This window comes from Hyla sarda, chromosome 8 (genome assembly GCF_029499605.1).
Source record: "Hyla sarda isolate aHylSar1 chromosome 8, aHylSar1.hap1, whole genome shotgun sequence".
NCBI lineage: Eukaryota > Metazoa > Chordata > Amphibia > Anura > Hylidae > Hyla > Hyla sarda.
Window position 1 is genome coordinate 7080456 of NC_079196.1, and position 17663 is coordinate 7098118.

Here is a 17663-nt window from a genome sequence, read left to right on the forward strand (position 1 = left end):
GGTTACATGTAATGATCCCTGGTGACTGGTGGTTACATGTACTGATCCCTGGTGTCTGGTGGTTACATGTAATGATCCCTGGTGTCTGGTGGTTACATGTACTGATCCCTGGTGTCTGGTGGTTACATGTACTGATCCCTGGTGTCTGGTGGTTACATGTACTGATCCCTGGTGACTGGTGGTTACATGTAATGATCCCTGGTGACTGGTGGTTACATGTAATGATCCCTGATGTCTGGTGGTTACATGTAATGATCCCTGGTGACTGGTGGTTACATGTAAAGATCCCTGGTGTCTGGTGGTTACATGTATTGATCCCTGGTGACTGGTGGTTAAATGTACTGATCCCTGGTGACTGGTGGTTACATGTAATAATCCCTGGTGTCTGGTGGTTACATGCAATGAATAGAGATGAGCAAATTGAAGCTGATGAACCCGAATTCGTTACGAATTTCATGAAATATTTGATGCACAACAAATGCGAATATCGCCGCGATTCTATCACGCAAATCGCTACATTAAACTCCATTTAGTGCGGTGGGTCCAGGCTCCAGGGCATCTAAAGTGGCAGATCCACATGTCAGTACATAGGGCAAGGTACGCTGGGAAGGCGGGAAGGGAAGTAGGCGGGATGACCCTGAATCACATGCAGGATGCAGCCTATCAGCAGCCAGTCACCCCTGTGATGTCACAGCCCTATATAATCGGCAGTCATTTTGCGGCTCGTCATTTCATTCATTACACTGCAGAGAGATAGGACGGACATAGATGTGTTACACAGAAAAGCTCATTCCAGCAGCTTTTCACCTCTTAGTCACCTCAGTTTACTGTAGGACACTGAGCAAAGCATATTTGCCCAGAAATTAATTCTAACTGCAGAGATTAACCCCTCAGTCACTGTGAACAGCATTGCATTACAGAGAGGGGCAGAGACCTGTGTGTTGCCTCCGTTTTCACAGGAGGGAGAAATAATTTTTTCTCCCTCACAACTCTGTCACCGGGTCACTTTCAGGAATCCTGATTCTGCTGCTGCCACCTCCAGGCTGTCTCATTCAGCCACTGTATGGTCTCCTCATGCTTTAGCCATCTCCAGGCTGTCTCATTCAGCCACTATATGTTCTCCTCATGCATCAGCCACCTCCAGGCTGTCTCATTCAGCCACTATATCGTCTCTTTTCATGCTTCAACCACCTCCATGCTGTGTCATTCAGTCACTATATGGTCTCTTCTCATGCTTCAGCCACCTCCAGGCTGTTTCATTCAGATACTATATTGTCTCCTCATGCTTTAGCCCACTCCAGGCTGTGCCATTCAGCCACTATATGGTCTCCTCATGCTTCAGCCACCTCCAGGCTGTGTCATTCAGACACTATATAGTCTCCTCATGCTTCAGCCAACTCCAGGCTGTGTCATTCAGCCAATAAATGGTCTACTGATGCTGCTGGGCCTGGGCCTAAAAAACTGTTATGGTAGCACTAGCTAAATTTTAAAATTAATCTTTTAATGATAAGGATTGTGAAGCCATAGTGTCTATTCATGCTGTTGCCAACTCCTGGCTGTGTCATTTAGCCACTATATGGTCTCCTCATGCTACCAACACCTCCACACTGTGTCATTCAGCCACTATATGGTCTCCTCATGCTACCAACACCTCCACACTATTCAGCAACTATATGGTCTCCTCATGCTGCCAACACCACCACGCTGTGTCATACAGCCACTATATACTCTCCTCATGCTACCAACACCTCCACACTGTGTCATTCAGCCACTATATGGTCTCCTCATGCTGCCAACACCTCCACGCTGTGTCATTCAGCCACCATATGGTCTCTTCCTGCTATCAATACCTTCACGTTGTGTCATTCAGCCACTATATGGTCTCCTCATGCTACCAACACCTCCACACTGTGTCATTCAGCCACTATATGTTCTCCTCATGCTGCCAACACCTCCACGCTGTGTCATTCAGCCACTATATGGTCTCCTCATGCTGCCAACATCTCCATGCTGTGTCATTCAGCCACTATATGGTGTCCTCATGCTGCCAACACCTCCACGCTTTGTCATTCAGCCACTATATGGTCTCATTATGCTGCCAACACCTCCAGATTGTGTCATTCAGCCACTATATGGTGTCCTCATGCTGCCAACACCTCCACGTTGTGTCATTCAGCCACTATATGGTGTCCTCATACTGCCAACACCTCCACGCTGTGTCATTCAACCACTATATGGTGTCCTCATGCTGCCAACACCTCCACGCTGTGTCATTCAACCACTATATGGTCTCCTCATGCTGCCAACACCTCCACGCTGTGTCATTCAGCCACTATACAGTGTCCTCATGCTGCCAACACCTCCACGCTGTGTCATTCAGCCACTATACAGTGTCCTCATGCTGCCAACACCTCCACGCTGTTTCATTCAGCCACTATATGGTCTCCTCATGCTTCAGCCTCATCCAAGCTGTGTCATTCAGCCACTATATGGTCTCCTCATGCTGCCAACACCTCCACGCTGTCATTCAGTCACTATATGGTCTCCTCATGCTGCCAACACCTCCACGCTATGTCATTCAGTCACTATATGGTCTCCTGACACTGATGCCACCACCAGGCTCTGTCATTGTGCTGCTGTGCGGCAGTGATTCTAAGAGCAGTAACAGTATTATTTCACTACCCCAGCACACTCCATATGCGTTTTAGAACATAGCAAAGTGTTCTATACCCCTATAGAGTCTGTATGTAGGCTAGAAATAGCCGTGTTTGATATAGATTCACCACAAATAAATTCGATCCGAAACAAAGTTTTTCAGAAAATTTGTTGAATAGTCCAAATCTAATTTTTCAAAAGTTTGCTCATCTCTAGTAATGATCTCTGGTGTCTGGTGTTTACATGTAATGATCCCTGGTGTCTGGTGGTTACATGTAATGATCCCTGGTGTCTGGTGGTTACATGTAATTATCCCTGGTGTCTGATGGCTACATGTAATGATCCATGGTGTCTGGTGGTTACATGTATTGATTCCTGGTGTCTGGTGGTTATATGTAATGATCCCTGGTGTCTGGTGGTTACATGTATTGATCTCTGGTGTACGATCCTCAAAAGCAAAATATAACACCTCCAGTTCTGGTCAGTACCTTTAATCATGGTGTATGGTGGTTACATGAAATGGTTTTGGGTGTCTAGTAGTCATATGCAATAGTCTCTGGTGTCTAGTTGGTTAATTTGACAGTTCCTGTCATCTGGTGGTCACATATAGTCGTGTTTGTTTCTTACATGTTACAATCCTTGTCTGATCATTTTCAGTAACAGATCCTGGTACCCGGCTGACAGACCATTCTGGGGTCTGATGGGCACCTGCAGTGGTTTCTGATATTTGGTGGATTCATCTTGTAGCCTCTGAGTTGCCGATTCCTTCTAGTTCCCTGGTGCAGCTCGTGGTGTCTGGGATTTAGTGTCATTGTGCCTCATTTAAGTTATTCCTGCAGTCTCCAGTGTTTAGTGGCCCAGTCGTTTGTATCATTCTTTATATTCTCTCTCTCTGGTGTTTTATCCCCTCCATCCCTGGTGGCTAGAGTTTGTCTTTCATTCAGATGATCTTCTAATGTTCAGTTCTTGTCGGACCCTAAGGCCAAATGACCCAACCTATTGACGCCTTCATTCCTGGGACACAGAATTCTTTGCGCAGGCATTGCTACTGATCGGTTTGGTGTTCCAGTTCCTGGTGGCCGGTGCTTACCCAACCCAATCACAATTGTCAGATGTTGTATCTTACAACAACTCCCGTTCTTTAAGGAATTTTTGTATCTTCAGTCTACGCCATCTTTTGAGTTTTGTCTCCTTTTGATCACGTCCCAGGACAAAATTTGAAAATATAAAGATTTTTTAGTGATGTACAATATCCCATTGATGTAGATTGGGTGACACAAAGACTCTGCAGTGACTTTCATGTGCCCCTTTCCTCGGGGAGGACATCCCATCAATCATTATTCGCCGCTCACAGATGGTCTTGTTTCATGGGAGCGCCGGCTCGTATCTTCTCCAATACATCCGCTAATCAGCAAAAAACTTCCCCAAACAACAATCTGCGGCGGATTAATTACCCGCCTTGTGTTCTTATGCATATAATGTCTTGGTCGCCTTCATTGGGAGAACATACTGATACATATTCAGCCGGGAGTTCCCTCAGGATGTGATGGCGCATAATCAATATGGGTAGTGAAGTGTTTCTCTTCGATACTCAGAACAATCCCGAGGCCTCGCTGTCAACATCCATCTATAATGGGGAAATGCAGATGAGATTGTGCAGCTCTTGTTGGTCTATACTGATAATAAAATACAGAAATAATAAATAACGGGTATCTGCCTCTTGCTACAGTATGTGCTACTGAGGCTTCTGTATATCAGACTGTACTGGAGGACTATGGCGCCCCTGCTGGGTGCGATATGGATGATGACGTTTCCGACAAGCATTAGGCTCTGAATAGAGATGAACGAGTCAATTCAGAACAATTCAGTTTGGTTCAAATGTTCAGAAATATTTTAATAATTCCAAAACTTTAAGGAATTGTTTCTGCCACATAACTTAAAGTGGTTGCTGCCATTTAGCATTGAGAAGAAGGGTCAGGGTTAAGTTACAGTAAGCTTTGGGGTAAGTACGGTTAGAGTGATGGAGTACAAATTTTTACCCTAACTCTACATTCATAACTATAACCCTACCAATTATATCTATAACCCTACTAACACTTACCCTACTAATTGTAATATTAACCGTACTAACACTTACCCTACTAATTGTAATATTAACCCTACTAAGCATAACTCTAACCCTACTAATCACATCTCTAAACCTACAAACTCTTAAAGGGGTATTCCGAGTTTATACATCTTATCCCCTATGCAAAGGATAGGGGATAAGACATATGATCACAGGGGTCCCTCCGCGTGGGACCCCTGCGATTTTGGTGCAGCCCCCGGCATTCTGTGCCAGGCGCTGCCTCCGAGACCGTGACGTGACATCATGGCCACACCCCCTCTATTCCTGTCTATAGGAGCGGGTGTGACGGCCGTCTTGCCCCCTCCCATAGACATGAATGGAGGGGGCGTAGCGTGACATCACTAGGGGGTGTGACCGTGATATCATGTCCCCGAACAGCTTTCAAAAGAAGGGGTTACTTACATTAGTCAGTGTCATAGTTTCAGATTCATGACCATTTATTTATTCCCTGGTATTGCACTGCTATGTGTAATGGAGGCGGGTCGCCAGATCGCCGAGCTCCCCTGCCTTAGGAATATACACCCCCCATCTCAGCCTGGCCCTGTGATGATCTTTGAACGTCTTCCCTCCCACATCACTAGGACGTGAGAGATTGCCAGGGGGTGAGCGCTCTGCTCTCTGAGCTGCCATCCGGGTGTAGTGAGGCCGACTACTGGGCCCCCCGTGATCTCCTGCATGGGGCCCAGCTACTTACTAGCCCCCGGTGTGCTCCAGCTCCCTTGTGAGACAAGCAGATTGACGGCTCACCCAGCCAATCACCGGCTGAAATGTCTCAGAGACAAGTCGTGCTCCCTGGTGAATCCCTTTTTTCTGGCTTTTCCATCCCTGAGGGTTGGGAGGCAAAAATCCAGCATGTCCAACCTTCTCTTCAACAACGTAATTGTGCTGGGGGAGCATTGAGAGGCCACCATACACCTATCATCGAAGGCTGTCCGGGCATGCTGGGGGTTGTAGTTTGCAACAGCTGGAGGCACATTGGTTGGGAAACACTGACTTAAATAGAACTCCAATTCTGTATTTTGACCCGCTCCACCTCTTGGACCCCCACCCATCTGATATCGGTCACCTTTCCTAAGGACAGACCATCAATGAAAAAGTCTTGGATGAACCTTATTATTACTTTATGGCGTGTTCAGTGATGAGGCAGAAGCTCCTGAATCTCAGTCTGTGAGGGATGAATACGCCATTGTTTACATTGTGCTCCCACCATGTTTGAGGACGGTTCTTCGCTTTTCACGCTGTAAGATGACTCACGGCGGGGTCTCAGGGACGGGCTGTGTGACGGGCGCCTGCTTCTCGTCTTTCTCCTTTTCATTTACACATAGGACACAAATGATTTCTTTATAAAGGAAGAACCCAAAGACATAAAGTCCTCGTAGCTCAGACAGAACATCAGCCATTTTTGTCTGCACAGATTTATTGTAGGAGAACAGAGGCCATGATCTGTCATTATTGATTGTAGATCCTGATCTGAATCTTCAAATACATGGTTCATATAAGGCCATGTTCACATCAGAAATATGGAGCTTCATTATATACAATGATAATGGGGCTGGATGGAGGGTGTGATCCTGACTTGTTACAGTAGATAGATAAATAGATAGATATGAGATAAATAGATAGATAGATAGATAGATAGATAGATAGATATGAGATAGATAAATAGATAGCTATGAGATAGATAGATAGATATGAGATAGATAGATAGATAGATAGATAGATATGAGATAGATAAATATGAGATTGATAGATATATATGAGATAGATAGATACAGCACAAGAAAAGGTAGAGCAGCACGTCCCACAGTAGTATGATAGCGGTGCAAGCAGCGAGTGGAGCCCCGGTCAAGGCAAGTTAGACATCTAGGAAGGATGCCGCAGCACACGGAAAGTTCAAGTGTATGAACAGTGATTTATTCCATGATAATACAAGTTAGCCTAACTTGTATTATCATGGAATAAATCACTGTTCATACACTTGAACTTTCCGTGTGCTGCGGCATCCTTCCTAGATAGATATAAAGCAAAATACGACTATAGCACTCACAAGATGAGGTGAAGGAGTATTAATGGTTTGAAATAAGGCAGTGGATCAAAAGTCACATGTCACAACTAGTTGATATGAGGGAGTGACATAACCTGTAAGAAAGACGGTGGGATGGGAGAATGGTGTTAGATGGTCCTCTATGGTGGATCTAAGTGGGTGAAGGGAAGAGTCTCCATATGTAGTGTTAGTTCCAGTGCCGTCTCTAGGGGAAGGGAGAAGGAAAAAAAAGTTAAAAACATAATAGAAAAAGGTCCAACCTATCAAACCAGAAAACACTCTAACGCTAACAGCAAAGATGTGAAAAGGTAAGATTGTATGGAATAGTGAAATCCTTGTTTAGACTATGTGGACGTAAGGTGTTGAGTTTGTGTATCCACTTGAGTTCTTGCCTTAGGAGTAGCAAAGTGTGGTCACCAACTCTTTTGGGTGGGGGAATGTGGTCAATGAAAATAAAATTCAAGTCACGTTCAAAATGACCAGCCTCCATAAAGTTTTTGAATACCGGTAAGTCTGCTCTGGATTTGCGGATTGTCTACCTGTGTTGATTTATCCTAACCTTGAATTCACGAGTCATCTCTCCCACGTACAAGAGTTTACATGGGGAGAGAAGAATGTATATCACAAATCGGGAGAAGCAGGTTAGGTAGTGTTTAATAGGAAATTGTTGACCAGTGGTTGAGTGAGTGAAGTGGGTGCCCTTGACCATACGTGGGCAGTTTATGCAGTTGCAGCAGGGGTAGGAGCCCATGGCTTGAACATTCAAATAGTGTTGGGATGCAGTTGGTTTAGTGGATATGTCAGACTTGACAAGTTTATCCCGTAAATTAGCTGGTCATTTGTGAGACATCAAAGGAGGTGATTGGAACTCACGGATGGTAGGGAAGGATTGAGAAAGAATGGGCCAGTGTTTGCGTATAATGTTTGCAATGGCAGGGGATTGGTCATTGTATGTGGTTATGACAGGGATCCTGGTAGCTTCTGAAGGGGCTTTGGAGTGATGGATCAGGGAATTGCGGTCCATAGCCATCACTCTCGAGTGGCAGGAGGATACCAATTGTCTAGGGTATACTCTCTGGATGAAATTAGTAGCCATCTTGTCAAGTGTTGGAGTGACTTGTTCTGTAATACTGGCTATTCTGCGGGTGCATAACATTTGGCTGTAAGGAAGTGACTTGGGCATAGGACGTGGGTGGTTGCTGGAATAATGAAGGGTCGAGTAACAATTTGTGGTGCAGAGTTTGTTGTCAGAGATAATGACATTGGTGTCAAGAAATTGTACTGACTCAGAAGAAGTATGAAGAGGGAATTGAATGTGTTCAGTGATAGTGTTGAGGAACTGATGGAAATCGTGGAGAGATGATAAAGAGCCAGTCCAGATGAGGAACACGTCGTCTATGTATCTCCACCACCCCAGCACCTTGCTGAAGTGGTGGGACACATAGACATACGCATCCTCCAGTGATGCAACAAACATGTTAGCATAGGTGGGTGCAAAGTTTGTCCCCATTGCTGTCCCAGAAATCTGTTTTAGAAGGTGTCATTAAAAGAAAAATAATTGTTGGAGAGTACGAAGTCAAGGAGTTGTAAAATAAATGTAGTTTTGGCTGGAGAAAAATCAGGAGTGATGAAATTGTGAACGGCTTGTACTCCTAGGTGATAAGGGATAGATGTATACAAACTAACAATGTCAAGTGTGGCTAGAATTACAGAAGGAGGCAGAGCAATGGATTCGAGTTTGTGAAGGAAATCAGTGATGTCTTTCAGAAAGGAGCGGAAACAAGTGGCGTAGGTGCAGAGAACAGGATCAAGGAAAACTGAAGCGTCACTGGTAATAGATTCCCGCCCTGACACTATGGGGCTATATTAAAATGCTGTGAACTTCACTGGATTTTTGAGTTACAATCTCTCTGGCCAAAGGACCTTAATGTAGAATTTATCGTAACCCCTAGAGATGAGCGAATCAAAGCTGACAAACCCGAATTCGTTATGAATTTCATAAAATATTCAATTTGCAACGAATGCGAATGTCGCCGCAATTCTATTGCAGAAATTGCTTAATTATACTCCATTTACTGTGGTCCAGGCTCCAGGGCATCTAAAATGGCTGATTCACATGTCAGTACATGGGGCAAGGAACGCTGGGAAGGCAGGAAGGGAAGTAGGTGGGATGACCCTGAATCACATGCAGGATGCAGCCTATCAGCAGCCAGTCACCCCTGTGATATCACAGCCCTATATAATCAGCAGCTATAATTCCGGCTCCTCACTTCATTACAATATACTGCAGAAGGATTATAGGATGCAGAGCCTGTGTGTGTGTTACAGCAAAGAAAAGCACATTCCAGCAGCGTTTAACATCCTCCTAGTCACATCAGCGTTCTCGTGGACGGAAAGCAGTGTTTTTTTCACTGAAAAGGATTTTTACTGCAGCCATTAACCTCCAAGTCACTTTCTTCAGCATTGTATTACAGAGAGGGGCAGAGAGCTGTGTGTTGTCTCATACATTTCAACAAGCTGCATCAACTTCATAAACCTTAGCAGAGGAGGCAGGAAGAATTTTTCAGTGCAATTCTGTGTCTTTGATCCACAACAAATCATCTGCTGGTTATACTAGTCTGTAGACGGTATAATACCCAGCAGTCCATTCCTAATAGTCAGTGACAGAGTGCAATTTTGTGCTTAGTACACAGCTTTTTGTGCTGTAGCACTGTTGTGTACTGCTGGTGTTGTGCAAAAATACTTTTTTTTTAAGCGTACTGTACTACATAAGTGCATACCACATACATATATCTAAGTAGTGTACTATTTTGTACCTGTTAATCTGTCAAGGGCATACATACTGTGAAAGTCCAGGCAAAAGTAATCACCAGCTGGTGTTTTGCTCAAATAATTTTTGAAGCATACAGTAGCCCATTTTTCTACCCTCATAAGTGCATACCACATACTTACATCTAAGTAGTATACTATTTTGTATCTGTTAATCTTTCAAGGGCCTACATACTGTGAAAGGACAGCCAAAAGTAATCACTGGCTGTTGTTTTACTCCAATACATTTATTAAGCGTACTGTAGCGCATTTTTCTGCCCTCATAAGTGCATACCACATACCTACCTCTATGTAGTGTACTATTTTAAACCTGTTAATCTGTCAAGGGCCTAGATACTGTGAAAGTCCAGGCAAAACTAATCACCACCTGGTGTTGTTACTCAGATACTTTTTTAAGCATACTATAGCGCATTTTTCTGCGCTCATAAGTGCATATCACATACCTACATCTAAGTAGTGTACTATTTTGTACCTGTTAATCTGTCAAGGGCCTAGATACTGTGAAAGTCCAAGAAAAAGTACACACCTGCTGCTGTTCTAGACAAATACTGTTTTAAGCGTAGTGAAGCGTATTGTACTCCCCTCAGGCATTTTGTTGGATTTTTTGTCAGGTAATACCAATTATACCAAACAAGTAATAAAGTTTAAAATACAGCCAATAACTGAAACCACTGTGGGTGGCTTAAAACTGGGTGAGGAACAGCCAAACTCTGCTGTAAAGATGAGGAGATGAAACACTATTTCATGTCACAGGTCGTACACAAGACTGAGCACAACAACAAGACACAAGATAGTTATACAGTATCACTAAGGTATCTCCAAGGCAAAAACGTTTAAACTAGCCTAAGGTGTCAAGATGTGGTGATCAAGATCTTTTGAAAAAGCACAAAGAAAAGGGCAACACTGAGAAGCATAGACAGGGTGGGCGGCCATGGAAACTCAGTAGAGATTAGCGAATATTTGAAAAATTCAGCCCATTTGCAGAATTTTCTGAAACAATTTGGTTCGGTCCGAACATATTCGCGGTGAATCAGTATTAAAAATGGCTATTTCTGGCCTACAGAGAGCCTCAATAGGGGTGTCGAACACTTTGCCTTGCTGTAACATGCATAGGGAGTGTGCTGGGCTAGTGAAATAATACTGTTATTCAGTATGACATGCAGATTACAGGCATTGCTTTTAGAATCACTGGGGCAGAACATCTGGATGTGGCAGCAGGGAGACCATATGGCATCACAATTGAAGAGATTAAAGAGATTTTTTTTATGCTAATTTTATTTTATTTTATTTGAACTTATTTAAATCTTTTTAAATCCTTTTTTGAGGACCCATTATGGTGAGCTTTGATCTGGTGGTCGGCCGCGAGGCGATCTACGACCTGTTCTAGCCCATGCCTCTCAGTGCCCCCCTGACTGTGAAAGTGTGAATGTTTCATTTTATCAGTTATGGTTCAATGTTATTGCTCCAACCTGTTTAATTGGATTATTGTGGTAATATCACAGGTAATGTATGATGACGACCATAGGGCCTCAGTCTTGAAACGATTACATTGATTTTTTAAATTTAAGATTTTGATTAGATTCACGAGTTTAATGTCCCGGGTGCCTGAAGCGTTTAGTTTCAACTAATACTGTGTGACCACAAAACCCAATATGACATGGAGTCATATGGTGGAACAATGACAGAGCCTAGAGGTGGCAGCAGCATGAGGAGACAATAATGTGGCAGAATGACACAGCCTGGAATTACCGACAGAAAGAGAAGACCATATAGTGGCAGAACGACCCAGCCTTGAGGTGGTAACAGCCTGACGAGACCATAGGGCCTCACAATTCAAAATATTAAAGATATTTTGGAAAATGTTAATTAAAGATTTAAAATAGATTGAGATAAAGTTTTATTTAATGTTCCAGCAGCATGAGAAGACCATAATGTGCCAGCCTAGAGGTGGCAGCAGCAGCATGAGGGCCTTGCCAACTGAGGGTTGAGTCTGAGGAACCCACCGACTGTTGACTGGGGATGTTGGATGTCACTTGTGATGAAGTGGATGACCGAGTGAACCAATCAATCAGGGCTGTTGGGCTGCTGGTCAAGACACGACTGCCAGCTAACACCGGGAGCTCAGACCTCTCACTGAGACTCCTGCTGCCACACAGCCCTACTCTGCTGCAACCTCTGCCTGTGCCTGATGAATTTAGGCCTCTGCCACTCTTCTCTGCTTGACATACTTATACACCAGCTGAGAGCATATATGTTATACTTATGAGAGGAGGACAATGCGCTCCATTACGCTGAAAACTGTAAAAGGCTACAGAAACAAGGATGTAACTTTGGATGGCCTTTCACAGTAACTAGGCAAAAATTAGTTTTTCAGGAAAAAAAAATGTACCCCATTTATGTACGCAGAGGTTACACTTATGAGAGGGCAATAAGCTCCGCTACACAACCTGTATTAGGCACTGTAATCAGGTGACTATGGCTTTTCTTGCTCACCCTAACTGACCCCTGTTAGCTTTACAGTGGTTGTACAACCAACTGCAGCAGTACAGAATCACTGTGTAGTAGAGTCCAGTACAGTATTATTAGGCACTAATAGCAGGCTTTTACTGTTCTGCCTGACTGGCCCCTTTAAGCTTTAGAGTTGTTGTACACCCCACTACAGCAGTACAGAATCGCTGTGTAGTAGAACCCAGTACAGTATTATTAGACACTTTTAGTGCTCTGCCTAACTGGCCCCTTTAAGCTGTAGAGTTGCTGTACACCCCACTGCAGCAGTGGAGTCGCTGTGTATTACACCCAAAAGTGTACTTTCTCTCTCTCTCTGTCAGTGCTTTTCTGCAGTGATTTGGGCTTGTGTCGACTCGCTGCTGTGAAGCTGTTTTTCTATACAACACACACTCTGCTTTATCTCTCCCTGCAGTGAAACTCTCTCTCTGAAATAAAACGCTGAAGTGACTTGCTGCAAGATGGCTGCCGATTATTTAAGGCTGTGACATCACAGGGGTGACTGGCTGCTGCATCCTGTATGTGATTCAGGGTCATCCCGCATACCCTTGTTCCTGCCTTCCCAGAGTTCCTAGTCCTCACATGTGGATCCACCATTTGAGATGCCCGGAGCCTGGACAGCACCAAATGGAGTTTAATGAAGCAATTCGGATCCGGATAAGTTGCAAAGCAAATTTTTCCTGAAATTCGTAACGAATTCGGATTCGTCAGATTCGTTTCGCTCATCCCTAAAACTCAGTGCAGCAGATGTAAGATACGGCATGCTTAAACCCAATGGATGTGCCATAAATGTTCCAGATGGGAAGAACACTCAAAACTGATGTGTACAGTACAGTATGACCATATTGTTCTGGGTTCTTATTGTTTTGGTTCATTGATTTAACCTTTTAAGGACACCGCATACGCCCTGCATCCCGAGTCCTTAAGGACATGGGGCATATGCATACGTCTGTGGGAATTCCGGTCCCCGCCGCTAGCCGGTTTGGGACTGGATCGGAATGCCTGCTGAAATCATTCAGCAGGCATCCCGGCACATCGCAGAGGGGGGTCCTGAGAAACCCCCATGTCGACGATCGCAGAAAATCGCATGTCAATTCAGACATGCAATTTTCTGCTATTCCGGGCTGATCGGGTCTCTGGTGACCCGTTCACCAGGAAAATAGGGATGATCGGAGCTGTCAGGGACAGCCCTAATCATCCTGAGGGATAGGAGCGAGGTCGCAGTGCTGCGATCTCCTCCTATCTCCTGCCATTGGTCAGAACTGATTCTGTCTGACCAATGGCAGGGCAGGACAGTGGGTTGCCATGGCAACCCCCCATTCTGCCCACCACTGGATGTCGAGGGGAACGTGGGGAGAAGATGGAGACCGGTACCTGGAGGAGAAGATGCCTGGGGACCCCCGATCGTCGCTGGAGACTGCTGGATCCTGGCTCAGGTAGGGAAACTACGGTGGGGGGGGAATGAAAGTGAAAGTAAAGTGATCTTTACTGTGGCAACCACTAGGAAGGCCAAACTGCAACTCCCAGCATGCCCAGACAGCCAAAGGCTGTCTGGGCATGCTGGGAGATGTAGTTTTGCAACATCTGGAGGGTCACAGTTTGGAGACCACTGTTACAGTGGTGCCCAAACGGTAGCCCTCCAGATGTTGCCAAACTACAACTCTCAGCATGCCTAGACTGCCCAGGCATGCTGGGAGTTTTAGTTCTGTAACATCTGTCCCTTCAGATTTTGCAATTTTCATGACATTTTTGGAAATTGCTGCTCTACTTTGAAGCCCTCTAATTTTTTCAAAAAGTTAAAATATGTCCATTTTATGATTCCAACATAAAGTGGACATATTGTATTTGTGAATAAAAATAACATTTATTGTGAATATCCATTTTCCTTACAAGCAGAGAGCTTCAAAGTTAGAAAAATGCTACATTTTCAAAATTGTCATGAAATTTGGGGATTTTTCACCAAAAAAGGATGCAAGTAACGCCGAAAATTTACCACCAAAATAAAGTAGAATATGTCACGAAAAAACAATCTCAGAATCAGAATATTCGGTAAAAGCATTTTCGAGTTATTAATTCGTAAAGCGACGGTGGTCAGAATTGCGAAAAAGGGCTCAGTCCTTAAGGTGAAAAAGGGCTGCGTCCTTAAGGGGTTAAAGGGGTACTCAGGAGAAAAATATTATTTTTTCATATCAATTGGTGACAGAAAGTTATACAGATCTGTAAATGACTTCTATATAAAAATCTTAATCCTTCCAGTACTTATCAGCTGATGTATGCTCCACAGGAAGTTGTGTAGCTCTTTCCAGTCTGACCACAGTGCTCTTTGTTGCCACTTTGTCCTTTTCAGGAACTGTCCAGAGCAATGTTTTCCAAACAGTGTGTCTCCAGCTGTTGCAAAACTACAACTCCCAGCATGCCCGAAAACACTAGTCTAGAACAGGAGCAAATACCCATAGCAAACCTCTCCTGCTCCAAACAGTTCCTGACACAGACAGAGGTGTCAGCAGAGAGCACTGTGATCACACTGGAAAGGACTACACAACTTCCTGTGGAGCATACAGCAGCTGATAAATACTGGAAGGATTAAGGTTTTTCTATAGAAGTAATTTACAGACCTGTTTAACTTTCTGGCACCTGTTGATTTGAAAACGTTGATTTTCTTTCCTCCGGAGTACCCCTTTAATTGTTTAAAAAAAGTTAAATTTTTACTTTCAAGCTTTTTGGTACCAAACTTGGTACCAAACTTAAAAATGTTTTAAGTTTCAGATATTTTTTTTCTTACGGACAATTGTGTAAACTTTGATGTGACATTGTTGCAGACATCATTCCGGTGCTTTGTTTTCCGGGGTTAACTCGGTTCCACATGGCTGGTAAACCATCTCGCCTCCATTTGCCCTTTGGCGCTTCGCTCTCTGGCCTCGCCTGACTATGAATGAATATTCCAAATCCCCCCAGAGCTGGAGACTGAACTCTAGATGTGAGAGGCAGCCATGTATGTAACGTGACAGGAAACAGAAATGATTTCCCTTTGGGCGGCAAAAGATACATTTCTGATGCAGAACAGTTCGGATTAGCGGAAACCTGGGATTCTACAGTCTATAGAAGCCGAACCGTCCACCTATAATGTATATAATGTGATACACAGTATATACATAATAATTACTGACGGCTGAAGATCCTACAGCAGTGTTTCCCATCCAGGGTGCCTCCAGCTGTCGCAAAACTACAACTCCCAGCATGCCCGGACAGCTAATGGCTGTCCAGGAATGCTGGGAGTTGTAGTTGGGCACATTTTCAGTGTACGCCCTGCGCATAAAGAAGTGTTTCCCAAACAGCGTGCCTCCAGCTGTTGCAAAACTACAACTCCCAGCATGCCAGGACAGCGATGGCTAAGGTGACGCCATATATATATATATATATATATATATGGTAGTAATATGCAGCACGCTGGAATAAACTTAAAGTGCTTTATTCCATGCTGTACATAAGCTTTTGCACAGCATGGAATAAAGCACTCTAAGTTTATTTCGGTGTGCTGCATATTATTACCAAATGTATTAAGGAACCAGAGGACCGTGGCTCCAGCATGCGTGACCCTGCCTTCTGTTTTTCATTCATCTTGATGTGCTGCTTATATTGGAACTGTATATATATATATATATATATATATATATATATATATATATATATATACATATATATATATATATATATATATATATTTAGCAGTTTTCCAACCAGGGTGCCTCCAGCTGTTGCAAAACAGCCAACTGCTGTCCAGGAATGCTGAGAGTTGTAGTTGGGCACATTTTCAGTGTACGCCCTGTGCATAAAGAAGTGTTTCCCAACCAGCTCGCCTCCAGCTGTTGCAAAACCACAACTCCCAGCATGCCCGGACAGCGATGGCTAAAGTGACGCCATTTTTATTTAGCAGTTTCCCAACCAGGGTGCCTCCAGCTGTTGCAAAAACACAGCCAAAGGCTGTCTAATAATGCTGGGAGTTGTAGTTGTGCACATTTTTAGTGTACGCCCTGTGCAAAAACCAGTGTTTCCCAACCAGTGTGCCTCGTGCTGTTGCACAACTACAACTCCCAGCATGCCTGAAAGAGCCAAAGGCTATAATACAAGTTGACACCAACTTGTTAGAAAGCAAAGTACGAAGTGACACCATACTTATTCAACAGTGTTTCCCTACTAGGGTGCCTCCAGCTGTTGCAAAACTACAACACCCAGCCTGCCCAGAAAGCAAAAGGCTGTTTGGTAATGCTGGGAGTTGTAGTTGTGCACATTTTCAGCTGTCCAGGCATGCTGGCAGTTGAAGTTTTGCTACAGCTGGAGGCACACCGGTTGGGAAATGCTGTAATACAAGTTGACACCAACTAGCTAGAAAGAGTAATATGAAGTGACACCATATTTATTTAGCCGTTTCCCCAACCAGGGTGCCTCCAGCTGTTGCAAAACTACAACTCCAAGCATGTCCGGACAGCCAAATGTCCTAAAGGAAAAAAAAAAGGTTTATCTAGGACTTCATCATGCATGGTCTGTTTGTAGATAAAGGCGACAAATATCAGATTGGTGGGGGAGGATGCAGATCATGAATACTGATTAACCCCTTAAGGACCAGGCCATTTTACACCTTAAGGACCGGAGCGTTTTTTGCAATTCTGACCACTATCACTTTAAACATTAATAACTCTGGAATGCTTTTAGTTATCATTCTGATTCCGAGATTGTTTTTTCGTGACATATTCTACTTTAACTTAGTGGTAAAATTTTATGGTAACTTGCATCCTTTCTTGGTGAAAAATCCCAAAATTTGATGAAAAAAATGAAAATTTTGCATTTTTCTAACTTTGAAGCTCTCTGCTTGTAAGGAAAATGGATATTCAAAATATATTTTTTTTGGGTTCACATATACAATATGTCTACTTTATGTTTGCATCATAAAATTTATGAGTTTTTACTTTTGGAAGACACCAGAGGGTTTCAAAGTTCAGCAGCAATTTTCCAATTTTTCAAAAACTTTTCAAACTCGCTATTTTTCAGGGACCAGTTCAGGTTTGAAGTGGATTTGAAGGGTCTTCACATTAGAAATACCCCATAAAAGACCCCATTATAAAAACTACACCCCCCAAAGTATTCAAAATGACATTCAATAAGTGTTTTAACCCTTTAGGTGTTTCACAGGAATAGCCTCAAAGTGAAGGAGAAAATTCTAAATCTTCATTTTTTACACTCGCATGTTCTTGTAGACCCAATTTTTGAATTTTTGCAAGGGATAAAAAGGAGAAAATTTTTAGTTGTATTTGAAACCCAATTTCTCTCGAGTAAGGACATACCTCATATGTCTATGTTAATTGTTCGGCGGGCGCAGTAGAGGGCTCAGAAGGGAAGGAGCGACAAATGGTTTTTGGGGGGCATGCCGCATTTAGGAAGCCCCTATGGTGCCAGGACAGCAAAAAAAAACACATGGCATACCATTTTGGAAACTAGACCCCTCAG